Raw genomic sequence first — 7,965 nt, 5'->3', positions numbered from 1 at the left:
ATACCTGTTGTTTTACAGATATTTTCTGTATTTTAAAGTTCCACCATTAAATTTACAGATAATTGCTTGTATTTTGATATTACATACATTTTCTGTTTTTTTAAAAGGAAATTTTCCGTATTTTCACAGAGTAATGTGTAATTTAACATAAAATGGCATGTAATAATTACAGATTATTCCTGTAAAAATAAGAAAACATTGAACCACATTATCATTTAGTCAAATAATAGTATTTGTAAATACAGTAGCCTACATGTACTGTTAATTGTTTTAAAATACTTTTGCTATTCTTTTAACCTTGTCTTGCAAATATATGCTCATTTCAATCAAATCTGGTGTTGTTTTCTGTTATGGTAGGTTTAAAGAGTGTATGTAGGCTGTACACTTTATTGATCAGAATTTGGTCCTCCATTGTCACTAATGTCTTCAGCGTTTTGTAATGGTTTTCTATGGGAAAACGCTCAATCTAACTTGCAATTAAAAAGCATTGCATTCACATTCTGGGCGCATTTGCTCGCCTACATCTATATTATGCACGTGTAAGTGCATATTTTAGTCTTCTAAGTAATAATAATTGTTATAATCTTTGTGTTCTGATTAGGAATAAAACACACATCTTGAGTCCTGAGGCTGAGTAAACTGTCATTACATATGGGATCATTGATTATGAAAACTGCATCCATCCTGGACAGTTACACTGCTACTGTAGGTCCTAATATGATGCAGCTAAGTCAAAGTAAGTAATATAAATGTACTTTCTATAAATTGAGCTACAGTCACATGGTGGACCAAAACATCACTGTTAAACTTTCCTGCTCAGCTTCCAGATCATTGTCTCACAGTGTTTCCCGTTCATTAACTAGAGTGCGGCGGCCCGCCGCAGTCTGATCTGTCCTGCCAGTTTCATAATAAACCGAAAATATTTATACTCGTCATTTTAACATAGACGTCTTTAACGTTGTGTTTCGTGCCATCGCTTTGGAAAAGTGTCCGTCAAACGAACTAAGCGTTATATGGTTTTATCCGTTAATCAAGTCTGTTTCGCTGCTTGTTTGTGAAGCACGCACTTCATTCAGAGTCAGACGATCAGTTCGTGATTTGATGTTTGCCGCGTCGGAGTCAGAGCGACTCTTTGATTGACAGTCAATGCGGTGAACATTGTTTTTGCCGTGAGTTTAGCGCGCGTTTGAGAATGCAACGGCAACCAGTTACGCATTGTCACATTAGCATAATTTCCAACATTTTAATGGGCAGATGTTTACAATATTTCACTAGATTTGTAATGAGACAAGTTTGTAAACCCGTTTGCACTGAAGCTGGAGTTTTCCGCCAAAATAAAAGCTCTACTGCAGTTTCCGTCAAAATAAAAGCTCATAGGTTTATTTCTTGGAAGCAAGGACTAAAATTAACAGACACGCGCACAGAAAATACTGTACAAGCAGAGCAAGCGCGTTGTTTCGATGGCATTTTCCCCTCTATTTCACAAGCGCCACCTGCTGTCAGAGAGTGAAATTCAGTCTGTTGTTTTTGTTTTAGCAGGTTTTAGCATTGTTTCAAAAAGCTTTAAAGTCAGACCATTCTGCTTTTGATTCAAATGTTGAAATGATACAGACAAATTTAATTTAAATGCTCATGCTACATATGTTTCATCTTTGTTTGTATTGTGATTAAAATTCAGTGGTTGGTTCTTTGGTTCATTATTAAATATGTTTAGTTTTTGTAGTAGTACAACTGCAAAAACAGATTAATGGCCAGGAAAAAAAATATTTAGGGCTGATAAATTTTCTCAAATCACCAGCCATTGGCAGATGTGGCAAAACTAGTTTTAGGTCCTGCTTGCAAGTGTAGAAATTAGGACAAAAGTATTGTAATTTTCCTACAGAAGAATAAGGTAAAATAATATACCTGAAAAATACAAATTTTATTTCATTTAATTACTAATAAGTATTTATTTACTAATTTATTTTACAGTGCAGTTATTTTACAATATATGGCTATTCCTGTCATAGGAATAATAATATAAAATTATTATTTTTATAATATTCTAATTTGTTTGGCTTCCAAATTGACCAGTGTGAGTGTACTTTAGACTGAGACACTATATCACAACTGACTGAGTTCCCTGTAAACTTTAAGAACAAGTCAATTCACCAGATTTCTTTCTTTGTTTAGTTTGTACACTGACCTGTTTTGGAGCTCTTAATTTTTAACTCTCAGAGTGCACCAGAGAGATGAATTTAACTTTAAAATATACAAAATTTTCTCCTGGGGGGGCATGCCCCCCACCCCCCCCAACCCCCTACCCCCCTAGTGGGACCGAGGTCCACCACCACAGTCTCACAAAATTCTGTGGGAAACACTGTCTCAGTATAGGCTAAAGTCTGAATGAAATACAAAGTATTAAATTATTATTATTATTTTTTGTTTCAGGTTGTCTGGAAAGATTATGGAGATCTACAGCAGATAAGCATGGCAATTCAGGTGTGGAACTTTGGTTATTATTGATATTATTATTATTATTATTGTTGTTGTTGTTGTTAAATCTGTAATCAGCATAGACAAGTTTTTTCATGATAATACAACAAATTCTGTATTTTCTTTTCATGCAGCTATTTGTTTCTTTCTTTTTTAAATGGTTCTTTGTGTATAATTTTCAGTTTCTATGTGGTAAGGGGTGAATAAATTAACCATCACTGTAATTAAAATCAGTGTAAATGGCTGCATGAAAAGATGTCTGTGAATTTTATTGTTTGACAATCATTGTCATTTTATGCAGAAGCAAAAGTTTATAGTTTAACCCTAGTGCTTTGTTTCATTATCTGGATTTGTATGGGTTACCTTTATGCTTTATACATTACATTTTTGAAGAATGTTGGTTTACCCACTTAGATGCATTTTATGCCTCAACAGATCTTGGACTCCAAAAGTGATTTGCAGAAGACATCTTGGAATGCATGGGGGTGAGTAAAACAAGATCATTTTCAACTATGGTAGGGCTGGGTATCGTTTTTGATACTTTTTAGGCACTCACCAAATTGCCTCAAAACTACTGAGTATCAAAAAATGTCTTGTTTGAAGTATTAAATGTCTTGAATTTAATACTTCAACGTCAATGAAACAGTAAGCATGCAGAATGCTTTATGTGCCCAAATCAAGTGCTGGTCATAGGCTGTGGCAAGGCATCAAGGGCTTTAAAATTCAGGAACCGGTATCAAAATCGTTATTGATATTGAACATTTTTTAATGTTTACATTAATTTTGGGGTTAACTGGGACCATGAAAACATGTCATTTGGGCCTAGAGTTATAAATAATTTGGGTTTGTCATTCAGAAACATGGCTTTTCATATTACTGCTATTGTAATGACACACATCTCTCCCTTTCATTCCAGCTGGATTTTTTGATGGTTGCTGCTCGCATCTCTGCCTCCTGAACAGAAATGCCTTGCTGAATGTTGAATGACCATCAACTCAACCTTGCCAAGACAGAACTGCTCATGTTTTCAGCCAGACCAACCTTGGTGACCAACAGTGGACACATATGAACTTCACTGACCACATCGCAGTGGCCCGATCCTGCAGATTTGCCCTTATGGAGCATACAGCAGAACTCCTTGTCCAAGCTCTTATTCTCTCTAGACGGGACTACTGTAGTTCTCTCTTAGCAGACCTTCCAGCATGTCCTACCAAGCATCTGCAATGAATCCAGCATATGGCACTGAGTGCAGTCTTTAATGAGTTGAAGAGAGTGCACGTCACACAAATCGTCAGTTTGCACTGGTTGCCAGTAGCCGTTCACATCACATGCCAAAGAGGTACAAATTCACTTTCACAGACCTTTACTTTGACTATTTGTTGCTGTTGTAATAAACTGCCAAACTCTGCCCATTTTCAAGAATTCTTTCTTTTTGTTTTGTTTTTCATGAACACGTGACTAATTAAAGGGATGGTTCACCCAAAAATCAAAATGAGCCTATGATTTACTCACCCTCAATCCATTGTATGTGTACATGACTTTCTTCTTTCAGACAAACACAATCGGAGTTATATCAGTAAACATCCTTGCTCTTTTTGACTTTAAATTGGCAGTGAATGGCTGCCATGAGTTTGAAGCTCAAAGTGCATCCATCTATCATAAACATACTCAACATGGCTCCGGTGGATTAATAAAGGCCTTCTGAAGCGAAGCATATTTTACACCTTATAAAGTAAAATAACTAATGTTCAGGGCAAACATCCGCACAGTCAACTTAAGCATAACTTGCATGACGTAGGATGTAGCTTAGCATGTCATGTTGTAGCATTTTGCTGAGACCAAGTTTTTTTTTTTTTTGTAAAATATGCTTCGCTTCAGAAGGCCTTCATTAACCCCCTGGAACTATGTAGAGTACGTTTATGAAGGATGCATTTTTCCACTTCAAACTCATGACAGCCATTTACTGCCATTATAAAGTCTGGAATAGCCAGGATGTTTATTTATATAACTCTGATTGTGTTTGTCTGAAAGAAGAAAGTCATATACACAGAAGCTATCCCTTTAATACTAAACTTTCTGTTTATTAAGAAACTGCTGTCTACTGTGTTAGACTAACTGGGACTTTGTATGTTGCTTTGGATAAAATGTCATTGTAAATGTATACAGGTATACAGCAGTTGCCTCTTGTATGTAGGTATGTTCTAAATTATGTACTAAACGTGTTTCCTATAGTTTTATTATTCATTTAACTTGACATACAATGCTTCTGTAAAATGACTAACACTGTGACTGTAGAATATGTTGTTAATTTTACAGAAATTGGCTGAAAATGTTGCTGTTGTTTTTATGTATTAAGTACTGTACTGTCCAAACATTTTTAACTGTAATATTTCTGGAAAATGAATGATTAAAATGTATATCTACAGACATTGTCTTTGTATTACGAATTTACAACATTTTTATGCAACATTTCTTGATTATTGTAGTTAGTAATATCTGTATTTTAACAAAATTATTCCAGGTAGACATAAAATAACTTGTAAATACCTTTTAATTTTTCTGTAAAAAGAAGGATTATTCCTTTAAAAAATGTGTTTACTGCGTTTTTATAAATGATTTCTTAGTTATTGTACATGGAAAAATTGTAGTTTAAAAGTAAATTACTGTAGATGGACAGATCAGTTCTATAAAATAACTAATTAAAACCTTAAATTTATGGCAATTAACCTGAAAGTTGATTGTTTTTCTATGTAATTTAACATAATTTTTGTATATTATCAACGATAATATACTGTAATTTAATGAGTTTTGACCATAACGATTATTCTGTATTTTTGCAGTTTTTGCTTGTAATTTTAAGAAACTGTGATTTTCTGTAATTTAACGGAATATCTCTGGAATCCCTGCTGCCAGTCTTTTTACCGTTTTTTTTACAGGATTTTTTTTTTACAGTGTAGTCTTGCAGCCAACCAGAATGTCCTTGAGTGTTGCAGGGGTCGTACATAACGGGCAAGATGGATCCTTCCCAAACCACAATTGCAAGTTCGAGGGGGAGGGGAGCACATCATACGTAGCTCGGATGATGAAACTCAGCCGATTGGATTCCATGCCCCAGAGTTCGCTCCATGTGAGCTTCTTCCTCTCAACCCCCTCCCAACTCATCCAACGGCCCTGCTTGGCTTGCCGTACCACTTTCTTCCTGTCGACGCACCTCCTGCACCACCATGGTTCGACGTTCGGTAGCAGATGCCTTCTGCCAGAGAGGTGTCAAAGCTCCAAGGCCAAAACCTCCTCTTCCTTGCTGGACATGACCCACTACATCACAATGCAGGAGAGCAGATTTGGCCTGTAGCACAGCTGTTGCAGGGGTCCATTTCTTCCCAGTTGCTAGGCTAAGAGCAGCACCTCTTACCACGGGGTCCCGGGAGTCAGTGAGGGACATGTCCAGCCTCACCTTAGCACACTTAAAATCCTCCACCAGACTAGAGATTGGTAGTGACAGGGCTCCCTTGCTATACATTCCGACACTACTGACACTTTGGAAGTCCAAGCCACTTCCTCACTTGCGTGTTCACTAGCCTTTCCAACTGATTGACATGGCTTAGTGAGACCTCATACATGGTCAAAGGCCACAAAAGTCTGGGTAGAAGCCCAAACTGGTAGCACCACAGCTTTAGCTTCCCTGGCAGTCCAGTGTTGTTCATCTGCTTAAGACCATTAGCCAAATCCCGCCGGAGTTGCTCAATTTGCTGCGTGTCTTTGAGGTCTGCACTATACCATCGACCAAGACTCTTGATGGGCTTCTCGAAGACTGTTGGAATTGGTTCCTCACTGATGTAAAACTGCTCTCCTGTTAATTGGCCTTTAACAATGGAAATGCTGCGTGACTTACTTGGCTTGAACTGCATTCTTGCCCATTGGATGTTTTCCTGTAGTTTCTGAAGCAAGCGTCTGGTACATGGTTTTGTTGTTGTGATCAAAGTCATATCATCCATGTAGGCTCTTACTGGCGGTAGACGCAGGCCACTCTTGGTCCTCTCCCCTCCCACCACCCACCGAGATGCCCGTATAACTACCTGCATTGCCATGACAAAAGCCAAAGGGGAAATTGTGCAGCCAGCCATGATACCAATTTCCAGTTGCTGCCAGGCAGTGGTGGTGTTTTCGACTGTTATACAGAACTGGAGATCGTGGAAATAGCTCTTGACCAAGTCTGTGATATGGTCTGGTACCCTAAAGTAGCTAAAGGCCATCCACAAGATTTTGTGAGGGACTGATCCAAAGGCGTTCGCAAGGTCTAGGAAGATCACGTGTAGATCTCTGTTTTCCTTCTTGGCAGATTGTATCTGGTGCCAGATTATATTGGCATGCTCCATGCATCCTGAGAACCCCTGGATCCCAGCCTTTGATGCACTGATGTATCAATGAAGTTGTTTCTTTGCAGGTACGTAGAGAGCCTTTGGGCCAACACACTGAATAATATATATATATATATATATATATATAATTTTTTTTTTTCATGCAAAATGTTTTATTCTAATATAGATATATATATATATATATATATATATATATAGATATATATATATATATATAGATTTATATATATATATATATATATATTTTTTTTTTTTTTTTTTTTTTTTTTTTTTTTTTCATGCAAAATGTTTTATTCTATTTAATATTGCAATAGATTTGGACATTTTTGTTTTTACATGATTTGTATGTGATTTCCAACATAATTTATGATCAGTTATAACACTCAAAAATCTATTATCATACACTCTTTCTATTTCTTCATTGTTAATCCTCAGTTTAGCTTTTATGTTATGTCAATTATTAAATATTATGAACTTTGTTTTACTTATTCAGTACAAGTCTGTTATCATCAAACCATTTTTTGAAAACCATCAGGTCATTTTTTCACAATATTACTTATTGTAGTCTGTTATTTATTTATTTATTTATTTATTTTATAAATTACACACTGGAAATTACAGTTTGCAACTTTACTGAATTACACATATTAAGTAAAGTTGTTTTTCTTCTTTCTGACTTTTGAGTTGATGAAAATCTGGGAGACTTTCCAAATCAAATTATGAATAAATTACTGCCATTGTATGAATATGTAATAATGCAGTCTATTAAAAACAAATAAATAAATAAACATTGATTATTTTGAAAAGTACTGGAATTTCTGAAATATGAGCGAAGAAAAAGGGAAAGTTTTGTTTTGTTATCAGTTACTTTATTTTTGTAATAAAGCAATACCTTTTGCTGTCAAACACGGTATGTTTGACTGAATTAAGAAGACATATAATGTAACTCCATAGAAACACAAGTTGTATGTAACACTTTCATGCTGTTTTCTGGCCACTTTTTTTGCAATAAATACCTGTGACTCTAGTTTTATCTGCCTGTTGCATGTTTTCTATTGTTGAGAAGCGGCTAGGTTTAGGGTAGGGTGTGGATAGGTGCTTAAACATATAT

Source organism: Labeo rohita, chromosome 16 (genome assembly GCF_022985175.1).
Source record: "Labeo rohita strain BAU-BD-2019 chromosome 16, IGBB_LRoh.1.0, whole genome shotgun sequence".
Classification (NCBI taxonomy): domain Eukaryota; kingdom Metazoa; phylum Chordata; class Actinopteri; order Cypriniformes; family Cyprinidae; genus Labeo; species Labeo rohita.
This window is presented reverse-complemented; position numbering follows the sequence as displayed.